The following is a 26038-nucleotide window of genomic DNA, read 5'->3' as shown; positions in this document are numbered from 1 at the left end:
CATGACTTTGAGGTGCCTTTATGACAGAAAATACCCAAAAGTGACACCATTCTAAAAACTGCATCCCTCAAGGTGCTCAAAACCACATTCAAGAAGTTTATTAACCCTTCAGGTGTTTCATGGGAATTTTTGGAATGTGGAAGAAAAAAATTAACATTTAACTTTTTTCACAAAAATGTTACTTTAGACCCAATTTTTTTTATTTTCGCAGGGGTAACAGGAAAAAATTGACCCCAAAATTTGTTGTGCAATTTCCCCTGAGCACGCAGATACCCCATATGTGGGGAAAAAACACTGTTTGGGACATGGCAGGGCTCGGAAGGGAAGGAGCTCCATTTGACTTTTTGAATGTAAAATTTGCTTGAATAATTAGCGGACACCAAGTTGCGTTTAGGGAGCCCCTGATATGCCTAAACAGTGGAAACCCCCCATAAGTGACACCATTTTGGAAACTAGACCCCCCAGGGAACTTATCTAGATGTGTGGTGAGCACCTTGAACCCCCAGGTGCTTCACAGAAGTTTATAACATTGAGCCGTAAAAATAAAATTTTCACATTTTTCCATTAAAAATGTTTTCAGCCCCCAATTTTGCATTTTCATAAGGGAAGGAGCGTCATTTGACTATTTGAATGGAAAATTTGCTTGAATAATTAGCAGATGCCATGTTGCGTTTGGGGAGTCCCTGATGTGCCTAAACAGTGGAAACCACGCTCCCTACCCCCAGTGACTCCATTTTGGAAACTACACCCCTCCAGGATTTTATCAAGGGGTATAGTGAACATTTTGAACCCAGAGGTACGACACAGAATTTAATAACATTAGGTCATCATATTGAATAAGTTGTCATTAGTCTTGAGTGCAAGTGCTCGCTATTTGAGTTTGCATCGGGTGCTCGGGTATGCACCAAGTATCGCGGGTGCTCAAGTGACATGCTCGAGTTCCTGCCCCGCATGTTTCACGGTTATTGGACACCCAAAAGAAACCATGCGGGGATCGCTCATGCATGGCAGCTGCAAAAAATTTGGGGCGGAGACTCGAGCATGTCACTCGAGCACCCGCTATACTCGGTGCATACCCGAGCACCCGATGCAAACTCAAGTAGCGAGCACTTGCGCTCAACATTAGTCGCCATATTGTCGTCACTTTTTTTTCTTTCCTTCTGAAAAAATCCCAAGCCCAACTCTAACCTTAGCCCATCCCTAACCCTAGCCCAACCCTAACCCTAGCCCAACCCTAACCCTAGCCCAACTCTAACCCTAGCCTAACCCTAGCCCAACCCTAACCCTAGCCCAACTCTAACCCAACCCTAACCCTACCCTAGCCCAACCCTAACCCTAACCCTAGCACAACCCTAACCCTAACCCTAGCACAACCCTAACCCTAAAGTTTATTTTTTACGCCGTTCCTCGTGCATTATAAGTGATTAGACGTCTTTATTCTTCAGGGCGGTGCAATTACAGCGATGCCAGATTCATATCGGGTTTTTATGATTGACAGTTGTCACACACTAAAAGACTCATTTTTTTGTAAAGACTAGTTATTGCATCGCCATATTTTGAGAGCTATAATTTTTCCATATTTCGGCCAACAGAGTCATTTGATGGCTTGTTTTTTTGCGGGACAAGTTGACGTTTTTATTGGTACCATTTTTGGGCACGTGACATTTTTTGATCGCTTTCTATTCTGATTTTTAGAAGGCAGAATAAACAAAAACCAACAATTCAGGAATTTATTTTTTTTTTTATGCCGTTCTGCGTGAGGTAAAATTGATAAGGTAGCTTTATTCTTTGGGTCAGTACGTTTACAGCGGTACCACATTTATATATTTTTTTATATGTTGGTGCTTTTACACAATAAAAACTATTTTATAGAAAAAAGAATTGTTTTTGCATCGCTTTATTCTGAGAGCTATAAATTTTCCATTTTTCGGTTGTTGGAGCTGTATGGCGGCTTTTTTTTGCGAGACAAGATGACGTTTTCAGCGGTACCATTTTTATTTACATTCGTCTTTTTGATCGCGTTTTATTCCATTTTTTGTTTGGCGGTATGATGATAAAACATCGTTTTATGTTTCGTTTTTTTTTTTTTTTTCTTACCATGTTCACTAAAGGGGTTAACTAGCAGGACATTTTTATAGGTCAGGTCATTCCGGACGCGGCGATACCAAATATGTGTACTTTTATTGTTTTGTTTTTTTTTCATAAGATTATTTATTTATGGGTACAATATGTTTTTATTTTTTTTATTATTATTGTTTTCATTTTTTTATATATTTACAATTTTTTTTTTCACTTTCTGACATTTTTATTACTTTTACACTTTGTCCCACTGTGGGACTTTCACTTTTTGCAACCTGGTCGGCTGTATAGCACGGGAATGCGGAACCATCCCTGTGCTATGCAACCTGTCAGCGCTGCACAGGGAGAAGTTACTTTGGTCGCGCACTGCGCATGACCAAAGCAACTTCCTGCCTCCTGGTGACCCGAATGTTGTCATGATGACATCGGGTCACCATGGCAACATCCGGGACCGGACTCAGATGCCGCGGCACGCCGGCAGAGAAGGTAAGTATAGCGCAAACCTCCTCTTGCCACCGGATGCTGCGATCGATTTCTATCGCAACATTTCGAGGGTTAATGTGCACATAGCACCGGGTGTCAGCTGTAACAATCAGCTGACACCCGGTGGCGATTTCGCCCGCACCGCTTGTGTGCGGGCGAAATCGCCAGGATGTACTAATACGTATCAGGCCCATAAGGCCCAGGGCACAGATGTGTGACGTGCCCCCAGGGCCGTGGGGTACTCGGCAGCCGGGCCTCTGGTTGCCTGTATAGGGGATATCACGGTGGCTGGCCCGGTCCGTGACGCAGGGCGGTCACTCAAAAAGGGGGGAATATTATAGGAGATTTGGGAAAGTTCGTGACGCCACCTGTGGTACCTGGTGAGGATCACCAGCGCTGCAACAGTCCTCTGAGGCAGATGTTAGGGCAGCTTGAGATGTGACGGCTCACCACAGGTGGAGCAGGCCTCAGGGCAGTGTTGTCGAAGAGAGTGGGTCGCGCTGGGCGTTGTAGTGCAGGGGGAACAATAGTAGAAGAATGGACAGAGGCAGTGCAGTGCAGTCATCCAAGATTTTACTCACAGTTCTTTTAGACACTTCACAGGTGCACTATACAGGTAAAGCCCTCCCACGTCACGCTGCGTTCACTGGGCCGAGGATCAATCCTTCCTCAGGCAACTTGGGAATACCTGGCAGAACCCCACCTTCTCGTGTTCCTATTTTGACCGTCTTTACTCTGGTCCTTCTCCCTCCTGCTCTGCGCTGCTCACTCTCAATCCCGCTCGGGTGCTCTGAAGTCCTTCCTGTACGTCGGATCCGGGACCCACTTGACCCTCCTGGGGGATTAGAATGCCGCAGCGATCCCTCTGTCTTCTGACAGATGCGGGGCATACGGGTGCCGTCCTGAACGCGCCGTACCCCCTGGGATCCTTTCTGTAGAATGGAGCCTACTCCCTGCTCCCCTCCGGGGCCTTCTGACCTGGCCCTAACTGTGGAGCAGATCTCCTAATGAGACTCTGCTCCCGGACTGTTCTTCCGAACAGTCCTGAGCTGTTCTCCTGAACAGCTCCCTAGAACTGACCCTTACTCAGAACTGAACTGAACTGCCACGCTAAGATGGCTTCCCTCTTTTATGCTCCTACTAAAGTGCTCCCTCTAACTACTTCCTCCACCCACACCCACTACTGGTTCCCCCCTACCTTTGGGTTCCCCCCACTCCAGCCAGGGTCAGGGCTCAGCAGAAACATACATTGAGTCTTGCCCCTCCAGCCGGCCTGGAGCAGTGTAGTGTTGGATGCAGGTGTTTTGGGGTTCCGTGCAGCACTCCCATCTTACCTGAGAGAAGGGAGACACCACACCTCTGGGTGAGGTGCAGTACCTCTGTGGCGACTGAACCCTCAGGGGCGCCACATTCCCCCCGGGCAAAACACTGCATGTCCGCGGGCTGGAACAGAGCAAAAACAGGGATATATGACATGCAAAATTTTAAGAATGCATTCGCATATAAGATTATAAAAACACTTTTTCCCTTTATGGGAGGCACACCACTTTAAGAAAACACTATTTTAAACTTTCAACTAATGTACCCTTACGGGTGACTATGTACAGTTCTTAGTCCCACCTACTGGACTAGTAGTGGGGTCCCCGCCTGGGGTAGGCCTGGTTCTTGCCGACTGACCCAGCCGGGTCATCAGCCTCAGGCTGCAGGGGCATGTCCTTTTCCTCCTTGACTCTGCGGCTCAGCTCCTGCACCTCTGCTTGGAGGAATTCGGCATCCTCTGGGGACAACTTTTCAGCTTCACCCTCCAGGGTGAGGGGGGGTCACTTGACGCTGTGGCAGGCTAGAGGCGGTGGCTGGACTTTTGCTCCCTTCCATTCTGGCTGCCGGGTGCGGTTTGGCCAGACTGAATAAGGCCACACCTTGTCTCCATTCCTTCTCTCCTCCTCCTCTCTTCTTTTGGGGGTGGTCCCATGGTGATTTGCTGTCGGTCACTCTCTGTGACGGCCTTCCTGCCTTGACGGACACATCTATGCGGACAGTCACTGTTGCAAGTGGCAGGGTATGCTTTTGGCGCCATTCTGGGACCCGGCCCACGATGGGAGGTTCCATACTGTTGTCTCTGATCACGCACATAATTGCGCCTGTTCTTCTGGGGCGAGCGCCACATTCAGTAACATCATACAATTCTCTAGGCACACTTCACCCGCCGATACGGGCTGGTCATGCATCCTGTTCGTGACGCATGAAGATGACGCGCCCCCAGGGCCGTGGGGTACTCGGCAGCCGGGCCTCTGGTTGCCTGTATAGGGGATATCATGGTGGCTGGCCCGGTCCATGACCCAGGGCAGTCACTCAAAAAGGGGGGAATATTATAGGAGATTTGGGAAAGTTTGTGACGCCACCTGTGGTACCTGGTGAGGATCACCAGCGCTGCAACAGTCCTCTGAAGCAGATGTTAGGGCAGCTTGAGATGGGACAGCTCCCCACAGGTGGAGCAGGCCTCAGGGCAGTGTTGTCGAAGAGAGTGGGTCGCGCTGGGCGTTGTAGTGCAGGGGGAACAGTAGTGCCGATGAAGAATGGACAGAGGCAGTGCAGTGCAGTCATCCAAGATTTTACTCACAGTTCTTTTAGACACTTCACAGGTTCACTATACAGGTAAAGCCCTTCCGGGTCACGCTGCGTTCACCGGGCAGAGGTTCAATCCTTCCTCAGGCAACTTGGGAATACCTGGCAGAACCCCACCTTCTCGTGTTCCTATTTTGACCGTCTTTACTCTGGTCCTTCTCCCTCCTGCTCTGCGCTGCCCACTCTCAATCCCGCTCGGGTGCTCTGAAGTCCTTCCTGTACGTCAGATCCGGGACCCACTTGACCCTCCTGGGGGATTAGAATGCCGCAGCAATCCCTCTGTCTTCTGACAGATGCGGGGCGTACGGGTGCCGCCCTGCACACGCCGTACCCCCTGTGATCCTTTCTGTAGAACAGAGCCTACTCCCTGCTGTCCTCTGGGGCCTTCTGACCTGGCCCTAACTGTGGAGCAGATCTCCTAATGAGACTCTGCTCCCGGACTGTTCTTCCGAACAGTCCCGAGCTGTTCTCCTGAACAGCTCCCTAGAACTGACCCTTACTCAGAACTGAACTGAACTGCCACCCTAAGATGGCTTCCCTCTTTTATACTCCTACTAAAGTGCTCCCTCTAACTAATTCCACCACCCACACCCACTACTGGTTCCCCCCTACCTTTGGGTTCCCCCCACTCCAGCCAGGGTCAGGGCTCAGCAGAAACATACATTGAGTCTTGCCCCTCCGGCCGGCCTGGAGCAGTGTAGTGTTGGATGCATGTGTTTTGGGGTTCCGTGCAGCACTCCCATCTTACCTGAGAGAAGGGAGACACCACACCTCTGGGTGAGGTGCAGTACCTCTGTGGCGACTGAACCCTCAGGGGCGCCACATATGTATTAGTATGCCCTGGGCCAGAAAGGGGTTAAAGTGTAACTGTCTTTTTAATTTTTAGTCCATAAATCAATAGTACACATGAAAATAAGCAATTTTGTAATATATCTCATCATGCCAGAATTGATCAGTCATTATCAAAGTTCTCAATTCTGAGGCAAAAACTGTATTCAGTGAAGACAGACTGTCCCATTACTGAGATGGCAGTTGCTACTGATGAGATTCTATGTAGACAGGAGGAGGTAGAAGCTAGAGGCTGAGCCCCTCACTCCTACTCTCCATCCTATCTGGATAGATGTGTTAATAAGTGAAATATAAACAGTAAAATATAAATCGTTGAAAAGGGGGAGGAGGTTTAAAATAGAGTTTGGGAGACTCCGCAAGCTTTCATTCATAATAAATGTCTGGAAAGCACGGATCGCTGGAAGGAGGCTTCAAAGCAATTCAAATCTTTTTTACAGAAACAAGTGGATAACAAACGGATGTTCTTAACACAACAGTTCTATGAGGAAGGAGAAACCACAGGTCGATTGTTGTCAAAGTTAGCGCAGACACAGAGAGAAAATGCTTATATATACCGATTAAGGGATACAGAGGGGACTGTTAGTACCCAGACTTCTGCTATACTACAGACCTTGCATAGATTCTATTCGAGTCTATACTCGTCTAAGGTTAACTACTCTCAAGAGGATCTTTCTGAGGATCTAGCAGGGATAGGTCCTCCCTCTTTGGAGAATAAAAATAAGGATTATTTAGACATGCGGATGTCTTTAGAAGAAGTCCAACAAACAGAGGAGGAAATGGTAAATGATAAGGCTCCTGGGTCCCATGGCCTCCCAATAAAAATATACAAAGTATTTGAAGGGGATCTATGGCAGCGCTATTTGGTCAATGGTGCTTTTTTATCGGGGGAGCTTCCAAGATATTTATATGAGGCAGTAATTGTGGTTCTGCTGAAAGAGGGGAACGATAAACTACCAGATTCATATAGACACATATCATTACTGGCATCAGATGTTAAGAACCTGGCCAAAATCCTTGCAACAAGGCATCAGTAATCCACTCTGATCAAGCCGTCTTCATGTCCTCAAAATCCACAGCCATTAATTTATGTCAGCTATTCCTTAATATACAAGCAGTGCAGACGGACCCTGGGGGCAAGTCTATTCTATCCCTAGATGCTACAAAGGCCTTTCATAGTGTGGACTATATTTGGGCGGTGCTAAAATAAATAGAGTAAGAGCCAATGGAGATATTTCTGAGAGTCTAGTACTTCATAGAGGTACGAGACAGGGTTGCCCTCTGTCATAGCTGCTTTTCGCTGTTGCAATAGAACCTCCAGCATGTATTATTAGAAGACATCCCGAGATAGAGGGATTTAGCTATGGGAGCAAAGAGGGAAAGATCGCCTTATATGCTGACGACCTGCTGCTTTTTGTAAATAATTCATGTATTTCCCTTCTGGTTATTATAGAAGTAATAGAGAGATTTGTGATATCCTCGGGATTGACTCTTTAGTCATTCATTGATCACAATCTGCTCTACTTCCCTTAGGTGGCAAAGATAACACTGTTCTACAGACAAATTGCTTCAGAGACAAAAACAGTTGAACTTACTAATTTTGTGGTGCTGAAAATGAATATGATACTTACATTTGCTGATTGGCTCTAATTTTCAAAATCCAGAGGAACTTGTAATTACTTATGACACCTTTCATGCAGACTTATGGTAAACTGCATCTTTATTATTTCATCATCATTATTGCCTTGTTAGTAGCTAGTCTATTACATCATCTATTTAGCCTATTGAGCCTTCAGTAGTCTATCATCTTAGGGTGACCAATCAAAAGACGCCAACTCAGCCCCGATGACGTAGCCCTAATTACAGGTTGCATCACCTACTCTTATAAATGGTCTCTGTGTAAGGTATACAGTTTTAACATTTCTTAGCTTAATTTCTTAGCATATTGACATGTTTCTATATGTTTTTTTCAGATATGCCTTGTTCTTGCATTAACAAATCGGATAGTTTTTGCTACATATGCGGAGAAGTCACTTTTGTGTCACAATGGTGTAACTTGACTACCGTGATATGGAAAGCCTACAACTTGTATTTTGGCTGCAATAGGAGATCAGGACAAGAGTTGGGCTCCCCACATATACTGCAAATGATGTGCATCACATCTTACCCAGTGGGTGCATGGGAAGAGGCAATCTATGCCTTTTGCAGTTCCAATAATCTGGAGAGAGCCAGATCACACTACCAATTGCTGTTTCTGCATGGTGCCCCCCCTTCATTAGGAAAGGAGTTTCAAGGAAGAAGTGGACTTTACAGTGTCCTAACATTCCATCTGCAATACGCCCAGTACCACAAACAGAAGAACTGCCTATCCCAAAAGTACCAGAAACATTTTTAGTCGTATCAAGTGAGGAAGAAGAGGGCGCTTGGTGTCATGAAGCATCTTTCTCTCACAACCCAGACTTTCTGTCAGGAACCTTAACTGAACTACACCTTATAACACAAAGTGAACTGAATGATCTTGTTACAGATTTGGATCTGCCCAAGAGTTAGGCGTAGCTCTTAGGTTTCAGGCTACAGCAGTGGAATCTCCTAGCAGGCGATGTTCGGATTTCTTTGTTCCACAACCGTGATAAAGATCTTGTCCAATACTTCTTCATGGAGGGCAATCTTGTGGCATGCAACAACATCAACAGTTTAATGGAAGCTCTGGACATAAGTCATAATCCAGAGGAATGGAGGCTTTTCATCGATTCGTCCAAAACAAGCCTAAAAGCCGTCTTGCTGCATAATGGTAATGCGCTACCTTCAATTCCAGTTGGTTATGCAGTCCACATGAAAGAAACCTATGACAACATGAAACAGCTATTGAGGTGCCTGAACTATGACCAACATTTGTAGCCCCTCTGTGGTGAGTGACTTAAAGGTTGTTGTCCTCTTACTTGGTCTTCAAGGAGAATACACAAAGTACTGCTGCTTTTTGTGTGAGTGGGATAGTCGTGCAAGAGAATATCACTACAATAAAAGAGACGGGCCTCTCTGACATTCACTTTAGGAGTAAAAATGTTCTGTATCCAGCACTTGTTGACCCACATAAGATTTTGTTACCACCATTACATATCAAGTTGGGCCTAATGAAGAACTTTGTAAAGGCAATGCATAAAAATGCAATAGCATTAAAGTATCTCACTGATAAATTTCCAAGGTTGAGTGAAGCAAAGATAAAGGAAGGAGTCTTTATTGGACCTCAGTTTCTTAAGCTTCTTCAAAATGAGGAGTTTCTCCATTTATTGCAGGGCAAGGAAAAGGCTGCATGAGTAACATTCGCATTAGTGGTGACCACTTTTTTGGAAAACTCAAGAGCAGATAACTATAAAGAATTGGTGGAAAATCTCTTCAAAACATATAAGGATCTTGGCTGTAACATGTTCTTAAAGATTCATTTCTTACATTCGCATCCAGACTTTTTCCCACCAAACTGCAGAGCAGTGAGCGACGAGTATGGTGAGAGATTTCACCAAGATATTGAAGCTATGGTGAAAAGATATCAAGAAAAATGGAATCGATCAATGCTTGCAAATTACTGTTGAACAATTGTAAGGGATGATCCAATGCAGGAGTACAAGAGACAAGCAAAAAAGAATTGTCACTGAATGAGGACCAAATTTTGTAGTGCAATTTCTGTAACTGTCTATAATTCTCAATAGTGCTCAGACATGTTTTAGTTATTTGAATTGTTGCCAAGTTGTAGCGCTTGATGGTTTTTGCCACTGCACTTGGGGACACTTTCAAAGTTTGCCCAATTTTTCGGACTGACTGACACTCATTTCTTAAAGTAAAGATGGCTACTCGTTTTTCTTTACTTAGCTGCTTTTTTCTTGCCATAATACAAATTCTAACAGTCTATTCAGTAGGACTATCAGCTGTGTATCCACCAGACTTCTGCACAACACAACTGATGGTCCCAACCCCATTTATAAGGCAAGAAATCCCACTTATTAAACCTGACAGGGTACACCTGTGAAGTGACTACCTCTTGAAACTCATCAAGAGAATGCCAAGAGTGTGCAAAGCAGTCATCAAAGCAAAAGGTGGCTACTTTGAAGAACTTAGAATATAAGACATATTTTCAGTTGTTTCAAACTTTTTTGTTAAGTATATAATTCCACATGTGTTAATTCATAGTTTTGATGCCTTCAGTGTAAATGTACAATTTTCATAGTCATGAAAATACAGAAAAATCTTTAAATGAGAAGGTGTGTCCAAACTTTTGGTCTGTACTGTATATATACATATATATATATATATATATATATATATATATATATACAGTGTATACAGGGTGGTCCAAAAGTAGGTGGACAGAAAGTGTAATAAAGTTATGAAGGGGGAGATCTATCAAACATGGGTGTAAAGTGAAACTGGCTCAGTTGCCCTTAGCAACCAATTAGATTCCACTTTTCATTCCTCACAGACTCTTTGGAAAATGAAAGGTGGAATCTGATTGGTTGCTAAGGGCAACTGAGCCAGTTTCACAGATCTAGTTTTCACAGATAGATCTCCCCCAAATCTGTTTTCTTTTCAGATAATTCAGATAACACATAATGGCAAATAATTTAAATACAGATCAAAGAAAATGGATTTTAACAGAGTATTGGAAATCTCAAAATTCTGAAACCGAGCAAATTGGGTTGAAACATTTGGTACTCAAGCCCCAACGAGACAAACCATTTACCGCATTCGTGACAAATTCAATGCCACTGGCTCAATCCTTAATGCTCCAAAAACTGGTTGACCCAAAACAGTCTGTACAGAAGATAATAAACAACTTGTTGCTGAAACATTTGTTCAGAGTCTAAGAAAGTCCACCAGAAGAGCCTCTTTGGAATTAGGAATTTCACAAGCTTCTATCATGCGAATCCTGGAATCTATTAGGTGGAAAGCTTATCGTACACATCTAATTCATGGTTTATTGGAGGATGATCCAGACAGGCGGCTGCAATTTAGTGAGATTGTGCTTAACGAAATTGAAGAAAATCCAGTAATTTTAGATAACATTATGTGGAGTGATGAAGCTTCTTTCAAATTATCCGGCCATATTAACAGACATAATTGTATTTACTGGTATAATGAGAACATGCATTTAACATTAGAGCAACAACTAAATGAGCCTGGTGTCAATGTTTGGGGTGGTATTTCAAGTTTTGGTGTTTTAGGACCAATATTTTTTGATGGAACAGTCACAGGAGATAAGTATCTCGAAATTCTAATGAATCAAGTTGTTCCCCAGTTACAGCAACAGCCTAATTCAAATGACCTCTATTTCCAACAAGATGGGACCCCTCCACATTATTTAAGAGTAGTCCGCGAGTATCTTGATGAAACGTTTCCTAATAAATGGATTGGCCGAAGAGGCCCACTTGATTGGCCGACACGTTCACCAGACTTGACCCCAATGGATTTTTTCTTTTGGGGAGTACTCAAGGACAAAGTTTATAGTCGAAAACCAAAAAGTGTAAGTGATTTGAAAAATTACATAAGAGATGCATTTCAAGAAATTAATACCCAAAGAGACTTGTGCAAAAAAGTTTGTCGAAGCATAAGAGGCAGACTTCAAAGCTGTGCAAATTGTAACGGAAAACAGTTTGAGCACCTGCATTGATAAAATTTAAGGGCTTTTGTATTATTGTTCAGAATAAAATTTAATTGTCAATGTTATGCTTGTGTTAGTAAATATAATTTTAATTTTATATATAAATCAAAAAAATATTATTTTCTGTCCACCTACTTTTGGACCACACATTAATTATAAAAAACACTTACAGGTGGTGTCCATGGTTAGAGTGGGAGGCTAAATCCATGTGTCCATCAGCCAACATACACAGCTGAGCCACATATATGCGCCGTTACATTGGAACGCCAGCACCTACTCAGACTGAACCAGAAGTGCGTATTACCCAGATGAAGTATCCAGGGATGCGACCACATGAGAGCCAGAAGCGACATAGCACTCGGTAACTACTTGCGTCTTTGGTAACCATGGACGCAGCCGCATAAAGCCGTGCATCACAGCCCTGGAAAGGCTCCAGCACGTACTGGGCGGATTATGGCGCTGGCTAAGTAAGATCGCAGTGCACGCAAGTCAGCCACACAGTATACTAAACCTGTGCCACACAAAGTGTATATGGCCTATTTTACATGACATCAAAATAACTGCAAGTCATTCTATACTATAGCCCACGTTTTTACTAACCTCCTCAAACTACACATGTCTCCCAATGCTTGAATATTAATCCCTCTGTATAATGTCCTAAATTCAATATTCCCACTTGTATATTCCATGGACCCATAATACAGGTGAGTACAAGTATTAATCATTCTGCATAATAACCTGAATTCAGTGTTCCCACTCATATATTACATTACATAAACCCATAGAACAGGTGAATAAAGGAATAAAAGTAAGAGGCGGTCAAGATGTTGCACAAGGAACATACTTGTCCACTATGGCCGTGTAAGGGGGAAGACCGGGGTGTAAGTACTTTCAAAACAAGGGATCCGGAACTGCCGGGGACGTGCCTCTTGTTGCAGGGGGAAGACAGACTGCGAAACAGGAGTCAGGTGACTGGGAAGCTGGGGGTGTGTCCAAAGAGAGAGCTGAGGAGTCAGGTGACCGGGGAGCTGAGCTCGTGTCTAGGAAGAGGGTGGAAAAGGAGTTTTTGCGCAGGAAAAGCGTCAGTGGACAGTGGGAGTCAAGCCCGACTAGAGGGAGAAGAGACGCAGGATCCCTGGAGCCGAGCAAGTGAGGTGCACTGTTATGGACTAGGGGCTCAGCGGGTCAAACGGGAGACCGCCCGCTGCCGCCAGAAGACGGAGCATTGTTAAGGTGGGAAGCCGGAAGAAAGCAACACCGGCACCAGCAGGCAACTGCCTTGTGAGGAGCAAGAGTCAGTTAAGTGAAAAAACTGCCGATTACAACCGTCTCGACTCTGCTACATCTAGCCCAACTGTGGATTGTCAGTTATAGCATATTACCTGCTACTTCCTTGTTGTCCCCATATTTCCCCTGTTACTCCCTGCGTGGAGATTGACCCTGTTACAGTAAATCCCCCTTGTTTATTAACCCTGTACTGGCTGCTCTGTGTTTCTGTGTCACTGCATCTAAAGTACCTGTGTTACATTTGGCGTAGTCGGCAGAATGCAGTCTTTAGACTCAGACACTGCAGATCAGTCCATCCTGGGAGCCCCTAGATCTAGCTTGACACTGGGGGCCATGCTCAGCAATCTCCCAAAGTTCACCGGGGACAATATGATGCTGTGGGACTGGGTTGAGAGAGTTAGGAGTATGTTACGTATGCATCCGATGAGCCCAGCTATGCAAGCCGAAATAGCCTTACTGGCCCTGGACGGCGAGGCCCGACAATCCGTGATGTACTGCCCTCCCCATGACCGGGATACTGTAGAAAAAGTGGTGCTCATATTAGAAGAGATGCATGAGGATCCCACCAATGTAGGAGAGCTGAGGATATGACTGTTTCACCAAGTGCAGCAGGAGGGGGAGACTGTGACGCAATATGTTAATGCATTACAGAGGGTGCATGCCTATATCACTAGAAAAGATGACATGGGGAATTTGGGAATGGGCCCCCCGATGTTATCTTAAGGGACCAATTTGTGGCAGGCCTCAGGGATGTGCAGCTGAAGCAGGCCTTGCGGTAGCGCCTGCGCGCTAACCCACGTATGACTTTTCTAGAAGTGGGGGCGGAGGCACATGTGAGAGAGCAGGAGATGGGGGTGACGGCCCTGGCAAGGATGGTCCGAAGTAAAAAGGTACCCACCCTGCCTGCAGCTGAACCGGAATGGGCTCGAGAGATGCGAAAGGAGATACAGGAGATGCGGGGTGAATGGTCCAGGCTCAAGATGACCCTGTTAGAACTCTCCTGTTAGTTTTTTTTTTAGTTTGCTGGTCACATGACCATTTTTGCCTATTTAATCCGGCTCCACCCTCCTGGCCTTGCTGGACTTCATTGTATTTACTACTCTTGAGCTAGCTTGGTGCTCTGTTGCCGTTCTCTGTTAGTGTTGCTAGGTCTTCTGACCTCTATGCTTTTTGTTGTGTGTTTGTCTTTGACTGCTACTATTTCTGCTAGGAGGTGTCCAACTTATCCCAGTCCCTAGTTCTTGTAGGGATCCCTCCCTCACATCTATAGGTCTTCGTACAGACTAGCCGAGGACTTTAGCGGGTCTGATCGCAGGATCAGGTTCCCCGTTACATCGTAGGGATCTAGTTTAGTTCTATTGTAGGGACAGATCTCCTGTCTTTCCTTAGTCCCTGTAGCAAATCATAACAGTAAGTCCAGCCCTAAAAGAAAAAAAAAAATTTTCTCTAAGGAAAGACCTCCAGTTTTCCATCATGGTCTCGGTTCAAGATTTGGCTCAACGCTTGCAGGGACTCTCTCTGGAGGTGGCCAAGCTCCAACAACACGTGAGTAGCTGTTCTGGAGCACATTTTGTGGAACCAAAAGTACGTCTGCCTGATTTACTTTTTGGCGAACAACAAGATTTTTTTTCTTTTAAAAATGCTTGTTTATTGTATTTTCGTTTGAGACCCGGATCCTCTGGTGATGAATCACAGCGCATAGGGTTCATAATGTCACTTTTGCGCAAAGATCCTCAGGGATGGGCCTTCTCTCTCCAACCTAGTGATCCGTGCTTTAGATCAGTGGATAGTTTTTTTTCTGCTTTGGGTTTGTTGTACGATGATCCTGATCGTGTCTCATCTGCTGAGTCTGAATTGAGACATCTGAGGCAGGGATCAGGTAATGTGGAAAAATATTGTTCTCACTTCCGTCGGTGGTCTGCCCAGGTGGGGTGGAACGATTCAGCTTTGAAAAGCTTGTTTCTTGCAGGGCTAGGTGAAAGGGTTAAGGATTTACTGATTGCTTATCCCACACCTGGAAACTTGCAGGAGGCAATGCAATTAGCTATACGGGTGGACAGGAGACTGCGTGCAAGGGTTAATGAGAGAAAATCCTCTGCTATGTCAGCTCCGAGCCCTGAGAGGGTCTGTGCTGACAATGGAGAGCCGATGGAGATTGGGGCGATGGCACCCCGCTCTCAGGAAAAAGACCGCAGGCTTTCTGAAGGCTTGTGCTTCTATTGCGGAAATTCTGGTCATTTTATTAAGAACTGTGTGCTTCGTATGAAGAAAGAAAAAAAAATGGTCAGTCATGCACGTATAGCCTGTTTAAATTCTAAGGGAGTATTCCTATCTGCCACTACTGCTGCTCAGGATGAATTAATTGAATTTCGGGTATTTGTGGATTGTGGTTCTACTCTGAATGTGATTGATGGGGGATTCTTGGAAAAACTTAGATTAGAACCTAAAACTTTGTCATCCCCTATTGCTGTGGTTTCTGTTGATGGCTCTCCCTTGAAGAGTGTTACTCATAAGGTCTGTGAATTTCCCCTCACTATTAATGGTATTCATCAAGAGAATTTGGATTTGGTGGTATTGGATAATTTGCCTTCTCCAGTAATATTGGGGTTACCCTGGTTAAAATTGCACAATCCTGTACTGGATTGGTCTACCAATGAAATTAAGTCCTGGAGCCCTAAGTGTTATGACAAGTGTTGTAACGGGCGCATTGCTGCTGTGGATAAAGGGGAATTACCTGTACCTATTCAGGATTTTTGGAGAGTTTTTTCTGAGGAGGAGTCGCAGGCTTTGCCTCCCCATAGAGACTATGATTGTACCATTGAATTTGTCCCTGGAGCGACTCTTCCTAAAAGTCGTTTATTTAATCTTACTATTCCTGAGAGAAAGGCTTTGGAGGAATACATACAGACAAGCTTGGCCACTGGTCACATTAGGCCTTCCAAGTCTCCTGTGGCTGTTGGATTTTTTTTTGTAAAAAAAAAAGATGGCGGTTTACGTCCTTGTCTGGACTTTCGTGAGATTAATAAAATTACTGTACGCAATCCTTACCCACTGCCATTGATTCCTGATTTATTTAACCAGTTAGTGGGGGCCAAGTGGTTCTCTAAAATTGATCTCTGGGGGGCATACAATTTGTTGCGCATGAAGGAGGGTGATGAATGGAAGACTGCTTTTAACACTCCTGTGGGTCATTTTGAGAATCTGGTGATGCCTTTTGGTCTTACCAATGCTCCAGCATTTTTTCAAAATCTTATTAATGACATCCTTAGACCTTTAATCGGCAAAAATGTGGTTGTGTATTTGGATGACATTCTGATTTATTCGCCTGATCTGGAGTCTCATTGGCGGAGCGTACGTGAGGTATTACAGTTATTAATGGACAATTCGCTTTTTGCTAAGCTGGAGAAATGTGAGTTCGCTGTACAGAGAATTAGTTTTTTGGGCTACATTATCTCTAGGGAAGGTTTTGAGATGGACCCGGTTAAAGTTCAAGCTGTGCAGGAATGGCCTAGGCCTATTGGTTTGAAATCGATACAGAGGTTTTTGGGTTTCGCCAATTATTACAGAAAATTCATAAAAAATTTTTCTATTATTGTCAAACCGCTGACCGATCTCACCAGGATAGGTGCTAATGCGGTTCAGTGGACTTCTGAGGCCATTGAAGCTTTTGTGTTTCTAAAGGAGAGGTTCACCTCTGCTCCCATCCTTATGCAGCCTGATGTGACTAAGCCGTTTTTGGTTGAGGTTGATGCTTCTTCGGTGGGGGTCGGTGCGGTGTTGTCTCAGGAAAACAAAGATGGAGTACATCCCTGTGCCTTTTTTTAAAAAAAAAATTTCTGAGACTGAACTTAATTGCGATATTGGTAATCGGGAATTGCTGGCGATTAAACTCGCATTTGAACACTGGCGTCACCTCTTGGAAGGTGCTGAATTTCCCATTCAGGTTTTCACTGATCATAAAAATCTGATCTATCTCGATGCTGCTAAGCGCTTGAATGCCCGTCAGGCTAGGTGGGCACTTTTTTTCTCGCGGTTTAATTTTTCCGTTACTTACATCCCGGGTACCAAGAATGTTAAAGCGGATGCTTTGTCTCGCAGCTTTTCTCCCATGGTCGGTGTTGAGGAGGAAGAGGAGAGCATTTTACAAGAAGGTGTTGTGATTGCTGCTTTGGACTCCGTTTTGGAGGATGAGATTCTTAAAGCTCAGGAGAATGCCCCATCTAACACTCCCCATGGGAGGTTGTTTGTGCCTAGGACCTTTAGGAGAGATTTGTTTGTTGAGTGTCATGAGTCTCGGTTGGCAGGTCATCCAGGAATTTCTGAGACCAAGAGACTTGTGGGTCGCAGTTTTTGGTGGCCTGGATGGCAGAAGGAAGTTATTAAGTGGGTGCGCCAATGTACTGTGTGTGCTAGATCCAAGTCTTCGCATGCTCCTGCGGCGGGGTTGCTTTGCCCTCTGGAGGTTCCTAGTGCACCTTGGACACATCTGGCTATGGACTTTATTACTGACCTTCCCCCCTCTGAAGGTTTCACGGTCATCTGGGTGGTCATGGACCGTTTTAGCAAGATGTGTCACTTGGTTCCCTTCATCAAACTGCCTTGTGCTAAGACACTCGCTAAGGCCTTTGTCAAGGAAATTGTCAGACTACATGGTGTTCCTACTGACATTGTTTCTGATAGGGGACCTCAGTTCGTGGCTCGTTTTTGGCGTGCCTTTTGTGACAGGTTGGGAGTTCATTTGTCGTTTTCATCCGGATATCATCCTGAGTCTAATGGCCAGACAGAAAGGAAGAACCAGGATGTTGAGCAGTTCTTGCGTTGTTTTGTGGCAGACAATCAAGAGGGGTGGTCTGAGTTTCTGCCACTTGCTGAATTTGCTCTTAACAACCATACATCCTCTTCTGCTGGGTGTTCGCCTTTTTTTTGTTGTTCTGGGAGACATCCGTCTTTTGGGTCATTCTCCAAATTGGTTTCGGCTGTGCCTGAGGAGGAGAGTTTTTCCGGTGATTTGGAGAGAGTTTGGACGGATGTGCGTGGTAATCTTCAGGAGGCTAACAAAAAATCTAAGAGGTACTTTGATAGGAAACGGCAAGAGGTTTTGTTTGCTGTTGGTGACATGGTTTGGTTGTCCTCTAAGAATCTGCGATTGAGGATTCCTTCTAAAAAATTGGGTCCCAAGTTCATAGGGCCCTTTAAGGTGCTTCAGATAGTTAACCAATCTGCTGTTAGGTTGGAGGTTCCTACGTCCTGGAAAATTAACCCGGTGTTTCATGTTTCTCTGTTGACAAAAGCTGATGTGTCGGATGGTGACGCCTCTGCCACTGTTCCTCCAGTGGTGGAGGACAGGGAATATGAAATTTCCCGCATCCTAAATTCTAGACGGTGTAGAGGGAGTTTGCAGTATCTCGTCGCTTGGAAGGGTTTCGGACCTGAGGATAACTCATGGGTGAGAGCGGATGATGTTTCTGCTTCCAGACTTGTCAGAGCGTTTCACAGGAGGTTTCCTGGTAAGCCTGGGCCTAGGGGATCCGGAGGATCCTCTTAGAAGAGGGGGTACTGTTAGAACTCTCCTGTTAGGTTTTTTTTTAGTTTGCTGGTCACATGACCATTTTTGCCTATTTAATCCCGCTCCGCCCTCCTGGCCTTGTTGGACTTCATTGTATTTACTACTCTTGAGCTAGCTTGGTGCTCTGTTGCCGTTCTCTGTTAGTGTTGCTAGGTCTTCTGACCTCTATGCTTTTTGTTGTGTGTTTGTCTTTGACTGCTACTATTTCTGCTAGGAGGTGTCCAACTTATCCCAGTCCCTAGTTCTTGTAGGGATCCCTCCCTCACATCTATAGGTCTTCGTACAGACTAGCCGAGGACTTTAGCGGGTCTGATCGCAGGATCAGGCTCCCCGTTACATCGTAGGGATCTAGTTTAGTTCTATTGTAGGGACAGATCTCCTGTCTTTCCTTAGTCCCTGTAGCAGATCATAACAGACCCCTGTACCGACACCAGAGATACCCAGATCGATTGCTCCAGTTAGGGAAAGAATTGAATTCTGGCCCCGCCCCTCAGGAGAGTTCCGTAGAGAAGTGAGGCAGCCCTACACAGACAGAGACACGACCTGCTGGAAGTGTGGAGGCACAGGACATTACGCCAGGGCCTGTGCTAGCTGAGGGCGGCCCCTGTCGCGGCAGCCGTTAAACTAGCTGGCTCCGTGTTTGGGGGACACAGCCCAGAGCCTAAGGAAGGGGAAAGAAAAAGAGGAAGTCCCAAGGACCTAGTTTCCACCAGCCCGAATGTCTGGGCCGAAATGAGCGGTCGGGCTGTTCACTGCCTGATTGACACGGGATCCCAGGTGACTACGATGACAGAAGCCTACTTTCAGCAGCGATTTCCATAGATAGCGCGGCCTGGATGGGGACCAGTAATTAGACTCACGGCAGCTAATCAATTACCCATCCCGGTCGCAGGGGTGGTGTGGATGAAGATCCGAGTGTGTGGAAAAGATGTGGGAAAAAAAAGGGGTCGTCTTGGTCGCAGGGGGAACCCCGTAAGTGGACCCCCGGTGACCCTCGGAATGAATGTGCTGAAAGAGATGGGGCAAATCCTGATTAGTGAGCCGAAGGAGATTCCTCTAGACCGGTGGGACCTACGAACCCCCCAAAGGAGGGTCTTTCAACAATTAATCCGAGCCGCCCAGGCTCAGGAGACGTTGAGTGAAGGGAAGGTCCTGGGGAAAGTAATAGTACCAGCAGCTACGACGCTCACCTTACCGCCAGGACAAACTGTAATCACGTTACCTGCATGGGCCTGATGCACACCTGTTGAGGTGGTCGAAGTACAGATAGAACCAACATCGATGGACAAAGTACCCCCCGGACTCTTGGTGGCTCGGACACTGGCCACTGTCCAGGGTGGCAATGTTATAGTGCGGTGCATTAATCTGGGAGAAGGTGATCTCACACTCCCTCCCAGGGCGGAAATAGCCCAGATTCTGGGAATGCGGTACAGCTGTCTGCTGTACGAGGAGACCCCTGGAGTCTGGCGGTCACCGTGTCGCCGGAATCCCACCGTGCTGGTGCGAAGGGTGGACGAAGAATCCGAGAATGAATGCGGGTTGAATTGATGGGACTTTCACCTCGACAGGTGCAGCAGGTTGAGGAGGTACTGGAGCGGTACCAGGAAGTCTTTGCTCGCGATGAGGATGATTTTGGTTGCACCAAAGTCATTACCCACGAGATTCCCACGGGGAGGGCTGCCCCAGTGCGGGAGAGATACCGGCAAATACCTCCCCAGATGTATAAAGAGGTTAAGGAGATGGTAGCTCATATGTTACAAAATGGTGTGATACGGGAGAGTCAGAGTCTGTGGGCAGCCCCGATTGTCCTGGTCCAGAAGAAAGATGGGACCCTGCGGTTCTGTGTGGACTATAGACAACTGAATTCCTGTACAGTACGAGACTCTTACCCACTACCCCGAATCAAAGAGTCTCTGTCGGCCTTAGGGAAGGCAAGATACTTCTCTTCCTTGGAGCTGGCCAGCGGGTACTGGCAGGTGACAGTCGCCGAACATGACCGTGCGAAGACGGCATTCATATTACCCATGGGACTGTTCGAGTTCAATCGGATGCCCTTCGGCCTGACTAACGCCCCCGGGACGTTCCAGCGTCTGATGGAGATGTGCCTGGGCGATTTGAACTTCGAGGCGACACTGATTTATCTTGACGACATAATTGTCTATGCCGCCACCTTCGAGGAGCACCGCCAGCGACTGGAGCAAGTACTGAGCCGCCTACAGAGTCATGGTCTAAAGGTGAAGCCCCTGAAGTGCCACCTGTTCCCAAAACAGATTGAATATCTCGGTCATACTGTGTCCGGTGAAGGAGTCAGGCCCAACCGGGAAAAGGTGGCCGCTGTACAGGAGTGGCCTACCCCAAAGACAGTGAAGGACGTTCGGGCCTTCCTGGGACTTGCCGGGTACTACCGAAGATTCGTGAAGAACTTCACCCGCATAGCCAACCCATTGTTGGAGCTACTTAAGGGAGTGCCGGCTGGCTCCAAGAATCGGGCGATTCGGTGGCAAAGCAGCCAGGAAGAGGCCTTCCGTGCCCTAAAAGTGTCCCTGACCGAGGCCCCAATACTTGCCTATGCGGATTTCTTCCAACCATTCATACTCCACACTGACTGGAGCCTACATGGTCTGCGAGCCGTGTTATCCCAAGTACAGGAGGAGAAAGAGCGCGTGATTGTGTATGCCAGTCGCTCCCTTCACGACTCCGAGAGGAACCCAGATAATTATAGCTCTTTCAAATTAGAGTTGCTGGCTCTGGTTTGAGCAATGACCGAGAAGTTTGCAGAGTATTTGTCCGGGTCCGAAGTACTGGTGAGAACAGATAACAACCCACCTGGAGAATGCGAAGTTAGGGGCCCTGGAGCAGCGGTGGGTGGCCTGCATGGTCAGGTACCGGTATAAAATCGCCTACCGGTCTAAGGCAGAGAATACTCACACTGACGCCCTCTCCAGAGTAACATATGAACGGCCTGATCATGACCGCGATGAAGATTTGGAGGCAAATGAGATCTCTAGCTTTCGAAGTTTTGTGGGACCGCTGGTCGCGGCGCAGGGACAGATCGGAGAGACGTCGGAAGAACAAGTGCTAGGGCAGCCAAAAGATGACTGAGTCCGACTTCAACAGACTGACAAAGAAGTTGCCCAATTACATCAATGGGTGGCTTTGAGACAGGTCCCCAGTCGAAAGGAAAGGAGTACCCTGTCCCCGGGAGCACTGAAAATGCTGGGACAATGGGAGAGACTGTGTTTGCGAGACGGGCTGCTGTACCGACGGGTACAGCTACTGCGAGAGTTCGGGACCACCTGGCAAGTGGTGACCCCAGAGAAGTTGGTCAGAGTAGTGGCTAAGGAGGCTCATGAACGAGGGGCTCACTTCGGACCAGAGAAGACATTTCAGTAGTTGCTGAGGCTGGTGTATCACCCCGACTGCGAGCAACAATAGAAGACACTTGTCGAAGATGCCAGAGCTGTGAGCTGGTTTAGCCCCCAGAGCAGCGGGTCCCCATACAAACCATTGTGACTTCTGCCCCCTTGGAGGTGCTGATGATCGACTATTTGACTGTTGGACCGGCGCATCTCGGGTATGAACATTGCCTGGTAATGACAGACCACTTCACAAAGCTTGCAGTGGTGACCCCGACCAGAGATCAGACCTCCAAATCAGCTGCGCAGGCCATCTGCCGAGACTTCATTCGGGTGTACGGCTGCCCAAAGAGGATCCATTCCGATCAAGGTGTCTGCTTCCAGGGCCGGGTGATGGAAGAGCTGCACCGGTTGTACAGGATTGAGAAGTCACGGACTACTCCTTATCACCCTCAGGGAAATGGGGCCTATGAACGCTTTAATCGGACACTGATCCAAATGCTCCGCACGTTGAAGGAAGATCGGAAGGTGCGATGGCCTGAGTTTGTAGCCGAGTTGGTGTGGGTCTACAATAGTGAATAGTACGACGGGGTTCACTTCTTATACCTTACTGTTTGGGCGAAAGGGGCGAGAGATTACCGAGTTAGAGCTGGACCCCGAGGAGGACTACCCACAGACGGGGATGTCTTTCTGGATCCGAGAACACCGGCATCGACGGCAGACCCTCCGACGGTTGGTACAACGAAAGTTTTGGGAGCTCAAACATCATGAGACATTGCCTCTTCGAGGGACAGCTCTGAGGTCCGGGGAGTGGGTGTTGGTTCGAGACAGGCGGCCCAAGGGCAAATTGAGTAGGCGGTGGGAATGGACCCTGCACCGAGCGAAGAGCAAGTTTGGCGCTGAAGGACCTGTGTATGAAGTTCAACCCGAGGGGGCTGAAGGAGCCCCCACCAGAGTGGTTCATCGTAGTATGCTGCGGCCCTGTCTGTCTAAAGATGACGAGGATGAAGAAGAATCACCTGCTTCTAGAGAGGGTCCTGTCACAGTTGCCCCAAGCCACGATGTGGGTGAAGAAGAATTGTTGATTCTACCTCCGAGCCCCAGCACTCGATTACCTGCAGTCCCCAGTGCATACGGTGAGGGAACACCATCGGTTGAAGCCACCAGGCAGGCGGAGATTGGGAATCCAAGTGACCCTGCACCCCCCATCGGTCAAACTGAGTTACGCCGGTCAGAACGGACAACAGCAGGAGTGCCTCCTCACCGTTACGAACAAGATCAATTTATATGGCAACGTATAGTCTGTAGTATTGGCGTCTCTGCCCCCTGACAGGCAGAGACTTCGTCTCCCTTACCGTCGCGCTCCCGGCCCGGCATCTTCCGGCTCTCCTGCTGCTGCCGACGCACGCAGCTTCCTGGGCACTGTGCTTAGGGCACGCGAGCGCTCCCTCCCTCTTAAAGGGGCCGCGCGCGCCATCCTAAGGAGTCCCCGGCCAATGGCCGGAGGACCTCTCATATAAAAGGCTCCTCCTCCAAAATGGAGGTGCCCGTGCAAGGTTGTAGCTTTGTGTCCTAAACTCTGCTTCAGCCCTCAGGTCCCGCTGCTAGTCTGACTACCAGTCCAGTCCGCCAGCCTGACTACCAGTCCAGTCCGCCAGCCTGACTACCAGTCCTGTCCGCCAGCCTGACTACCAGTCCAGTCCGCCAGCCCGACTACCAGTCCAGTCCGCCAGCCCGACTACCAGTCCAGTCCGCTAGCCTGACTACCAGTCCGCCAGCCTGACTACCAGTTCTGTCCGCCAGCCTGACTACCTGTCTCCGCCAGCCAAGTGTACTCTCCAGCCCGACGGTCTGCCTACGATCCAAACCTGCCAGTCTGTCTATGGGCCTGGCTTGCCTGCCTACCCGGAGAACATACCAGTTACCTGCCATGCCTATCAGCCAGCCTACCTGGAGGCTCCTACCAGTTACCTGCCGTGCCTACCCGGAGGCTCCTGCCAGTTACCGGTGGGAGTCACCTGCTCTCATACAAGGACAGGCCCAGAGTAGCACCTGGTCCCTCTGCTCGGTCCTTCCCTGGTGTCCGATCTTCCGGCTTTCCTCACTGCCTTCCGGAGGGTCTTTGATGAGCCCGGACGAAGGACTTCTACTGCCTCCTCATTGCTCCGTCTCCGCCAAGCGAGTCCCACCATGGGCCAGTATGCCATACAGTTCCGTACCCTCGCTTCTGAGCTTGCCTGGGACAACGAGGCCCTGGTGTCCACCTTCTGGGAGGGTATTTCTGGTCAGATTAAGGACGAGATAGCCAGCCGGGACATTCCTACCATCCTGGATGACCTGGTGTCACTAGCTACCCTGATTGACATCCGTTTCCTAGAACGTGCTAAGGAGACTACCCGGGAGAGAAGGTTTCCTCATCTTGCTCCTGTCTTCCAGAAACCTGCCTCCCAACCAGCAACTCCCCGGGCACGCTCGCCCGAACCCATGCAGATCGACCAGACCGAGATGGTCAAGTCTCGCCAAGAAACACGCCAAGCCGAGGGGAGCTGTTTCTACTGTGGTAGTAAGGAGCACCTGATCCGTTCCTGTCCGGTGAAGCCGGGAAACTCCAGTGTCTAGGATCGCTCGGATAGGTCATCCTAGGCAAGAGTAAATCCTCTCCGTTCTTGACTTTATCCATCTCTATTTCCTGTGGAGAGAACCGCTTCTTTGAAACCGCCCATCTGGATTCCGGAGCCGCTGGGAATCTCATTTCCCAGTCCCTTGTAGAGAAGTATCAGATTCCTACCAAACCTCTGGCTGAACCATTGGCAGTCGCTTCCGTGGATGGAAGACTCCTTCCGGTGACCATCTTGCTCGTCACTGAGCCCATAACCCTTCAGGTGGGAATGCTGCACTCAGAGAGGATCTCCTTCCATGTGCTTTCCGGACTCTCTCACTCCCTTTTGCTAGGTCTACCCTGGCTACAGAGACATCAACCCTTTCTGAATTGGCAATCCGGTGAAGTGCTCCGTTGGGGGCAAGATTGCCATGAGACCTGCCTGGTCCCGGTTAGCCCGGCTCGACCTCTGTCTACTCCGGAAAATTTACCTGGTCTACCGGCACCTTACTGGTCCTATACAGATGTCTTCGACAAGAAGGAAGCAGAGACACTGCCACCTCATAGACCATATGATTGCCCTATCGACTTGGTACCCGGTGCCACTCCACCCCGTGGGCGTATTTACCCGTTGTCATTGGCCGAAAGCCGGGTCATGTCGGAGTACATCGAAGAAAATATGGCTAGGGGATTCATTCAGAAATTTACCTCCCCAGCTGGAGCCGGATTCTTCTTTGTACAAAAGAAAGACGGTTCACTATGCCCCTGTATCGATTATAGAGGACTCAACCAGATTACTATCAAAAACAAATACCCCCTGCCGCTCATCTCTGAGCTGTTCGACTGCCTTAAAGGCGCGAGGATCTTCACCAAGCTCGATCTTCGTGGGGTGTATAACTTGGTCCGGATCCGCCAAGGAGACGAGTGGAAGACGGCATTCAATACCCGGGATGGCCACTATGAATACCGTGTGATGCCCTTCGGCCTCTGTAATGCTCCAGCCGTCTTCCAAGAATTAGTTAACGACATCTTCCGTGACCTATTATATTCTTGCGTGGTGGTGTACCTGGACGACATCTTGGTCTTCTCTCCAGATCTTCCCACACACCGGAGGGATGTTCGTCAGGTCCTGCTTATGCTCAGGCAGAATCACCTATATGCAAAATTTGAGAAATGCCTCTTCGAGCAGACCTCTCTTCCGTTCCTGGGCTATATTATCTGTAAGACAGGTCTACGGACGGACCCCAAGAAGGTCTTTGCCGTCTTAAAGTGGCCCCGTCTGGAGGGGTTGAAGGCGATTCAGCGATTCCTTGGCTTTTCGCCAACTATTACCGTCTCTTCATCCCACATTTCTCTTCCCGGACTGCTCCCATCTCTGCGCTCACCCGTAAGGGAGCAAATCCTAAGGAATGGCCGTCCGAAGCGGAGGAGGCCTTCCTCTCCTTAAAACAAGCCTTCTCTTCTGCCCCAGTGCTGCACCGTCAGGATTGCAACAAACAGTTCTTTCTGGAGGTTGATGCTTCCTCTTCCGGAGCCGGAGCGGTCCT

The sequence above is a fragment of the Phyllobates terribilis genome, unplaced genomic scaffold, assembly GCF_046119375.1.
Source record: "Phyllobates terribilis strain yellow unplaced genomic scaffold, ASM4611937v1 Scaffold_1__5_contigs__length_1240528914, whole genome shotgun sequence".
Classification (NCBI taxonomy): domain Eukaryota; kingdom Metazoa; phylum Chordata; class Amphibia; order Anura; family Dendrobatidae; genus Phyllobates; species Phyllobates terribilis.
Note: the sequence above shows the minus strand (reverse complement) of the source record.